This window comes from Brienomyrus brachyistius, chromosome 10 (genome assembly GCF_023856365.1).
Source record: "Brienomyrus brachyistius isolate T26 chromosome 10, BBRACH_0.4, whole genome shotgun sequence".
NCBI classification, from domain to species: Eukaryota; Metazoa; Chordata; class Actinopteri; order Osteoglossiformes; family Mormyridae; genus Brienomyrus; species Brienomyrus brachyistius.
In genome coordinates, this window is record NC_064542.1 from 24,226,828 (window position 1) to 24,229,626 (window position 2,799).

Genomic DNA, 2,799 nt, shown 5'->3' on the forward strand with positions numbered 1-2,799 from the left:
AGCTCCCTGCCACAGTCCACATTTTTGCTCCCTCTCTGCTCCCTGCCAGATAGTCCATATTTTTGCTCCCTGCCAGATAGTCCATATTTTTGCTCCCTCTCTGCTCCCTGCCAGATAGTCCACACTTTGCTCCCTTCCTGCTCTCAGCAAAATAGTGTACTGTCTGCAGGTCCCCAAGGACTGGAAACACAGAGAGAGGAATCATGAGAGAAAACACATAAACATGGTTTTTGCTTTGAAACCCAGAACCCCTGACCAAAAGAACTGTAATTGTGTATTGTATATGGTCACACTGCTGTAGAATCTGTCACATTTTGTATGCTGAAGTTGGTTGTGGTATTAGGGTACCTATCACATGCTAACATGGTACATTTGCCAACTCCAAGCTATAAAAGGGTCTGAAGGCACCATGCATGCTATGGCAGTTGAGCTCAGGTGCATCCAATTTCATTTGATCATCTTTGCAATGGGAGGAGGTATGGTGGTACCATGTTTAGCACCACCATGGTTCTGTGGGTGGAGTCTGCATGTTCTTCCCATGCAGTTATGGGCGTTCCTGCAGGTGCTCGGTTTACCAAGAACGCACTGGTGACATGGAGGTACAAAATTGCTTGTAGGTGTGTGAGTGTGCCCTGTGATGGGTTGCCCCATCCTGGGTTGTTTCCTGCCCTCACGAGCCTGAATAAGACAAGTGGTTACAGAAAATGAATCTTTCAGATGTCTCTAAACGTTTATTGTAGTCCCCTTGTGACAAATTCACTTTACTGAACATCACTGTCTAATGAAAGAAGCTGGAATGCACAGGACTCTGAGTTGGCAACCTGTCCAGCCAAATTGGGCATTTGGGTAAGGAGCTCTAGTGGAGGTCGAGTTGACCAAGAAGCCAGTGGCCACTGACAGACCTTATAGTTCCAGGGAAAACCTGCTGGAGGCACAACCACCTCAGCAGTACTCCATTATCTAGGTTTCCATGAGTAAGTGGCTCAATGGAATCTATTACTGAGTTACAGGCATATGACAGCCTGCCTGAAGTTTGTCAAATGGTACTTATAGGGCCCTAAACCATGAAGAAATAGATTGTCTGAGACTAAAAGTGAACTCAGCAACTACCAGATACCACTCATCTCCTGGCTAATACAATCCTTATGATGACCCATAGTGGGAGTCCAGCAGTGGTCCAGCAAAAGTCTAGATTTAAAGATCATATATATAAAAAAAAAAAAAAAATTCTCCTGAAGATTGCAGTTTATTGACATGTAAATCAGTGATTTGGCTGAGTTGCTGGAAGTCTGCATACCTAGACTGTCAAAGTACAGTTCAATTTCACAGCAATATCAGCAATATGAAGTATGAGGTTTTCACAGATCAGTCAGGAGGATAAATGAAAAGGTATTTACGGTGGGGGGGGGTAAGAGTGTATAGCGAGGGAAAATTCCTCCATATTGGGCCAGTTTATAAAATTGAACTAGTCTCACAGGTACAATTGTACATTGTTGTAATTCACAAATTTATTTAATAAATAAGTCAGTATAATAGACTACATCAAAACAAATCAAGTTCTTCTCATAGTTGTAAGGGTACAAAAAAAAAAAAAAAAAACAACTTTACAACCCCAGATGATTGTAACGGTTTTCAAGGACTTAGTGATCCATTTTTACTGATCAATATATGTGAGAAATATCTTGTTTTGAGGTGAATCAATTTTGTGTAACTTAATGGTCTGTGCTCACAATTTAAACTAAAAGGTCAATGGGTAACAAGCACCTTTTCACTTATTTGACATTATAGGTTACTTCACAGGATCTTCTCAAAAACAAGATGTTTCATGGAGTGCAGTCATAGGTAAAGGCCAATAAACAGTAAATAAAGCCAAGTGTGTATTAAATCAAAGGAATGTGTATGTGCAGAAAACAAACAAATTGCAATGCTAAATATTCTTTTAATTGAACTTTGTCAAAAAATAGTATTTTCCTCTTGGTGACAAATCATTTGGCAAAATTAATTCAACTGCTAAAATAGCTAATTAGTTTAACATCATATAAGCAACACGATGCACAGATTCCAATTTGAGCCACAAAGGTTTAATTCAAGGGTCATTTAGGGTGGGTAAAGACATCTCAAACAAACCTAATCATACTTCAGATTGTCACAACTCAGGAAGGCTTACATTTTAAAAGAGTCAGACAAATACAATGAAATAAAACAGACAGGGATGGTATATGGGTGGGAAAATGTGTGTGTGTCTGTGTGTGTGTGTGTGAATCTGATTATGTATTTTCACTTCATCCACACATGCTCACCAATGAAGTGGTTGAAAAAGTAAAAGAAAGTGCTCACAAAGACCCTTAAATAGAATAACTGAAATCTAGAACCTTATAATACACAGACACACATACATACACACACACACGCGCGCGCGCACACAGTCTATTCAGTTATTCCATCAATGCAGCGGTAAGAGACTGAACAGCATTTCATAGCATGAAGGTATTTACTTACGTAAAATAATTACGTAAAACACAATATGCCTCACAAATGCCTGCTTATCTACTTTCTGAAAAACTAAGGGTTTTTCATCTGAAACAATTCAGTAACTCAACCTTTGAACATGACTGGTTTTATTTACTTACATGGAAGAGTTCGGCGTGAGAAAACAGTTTAGTATGACAAGCATGTTAAGGCTAAGGCATGGAATGATTAGAAAGAATATACCTCAATAGACAAAACATTTCAGTTAAATGTACATTTTGTACGATAAGTTAGTTATACTTAAGCTTTGTCTAGCTGCCCAAGCATTGC

The 2,799-nt window shown here is 39.1% G+C and overlaps 1 protein-coding gene across 2 annotated transcripts in view; it reads right to left on the reverse strand.

Moving 5' to 3' along the window:
- Positions 1–1,919: 1,919 nt before the first annotated feature.
- stag2b (stromal antigen 2b) overlaps positions 1,920–2,799 on the reverse strand; it is a 34,088-nt gene continuing 33,208 nt past the window's right edge. For both annotated transcript variants that reach the window (XM_049027374.1, XM_049027375.1), the window contains exon 34: positions 1,920–2,799. This exon is cut by the window's right edge and continues 1,362 nt beyond it. The gene's annotated coding sequence lies outside the window, so the exon portion shown is untranslated.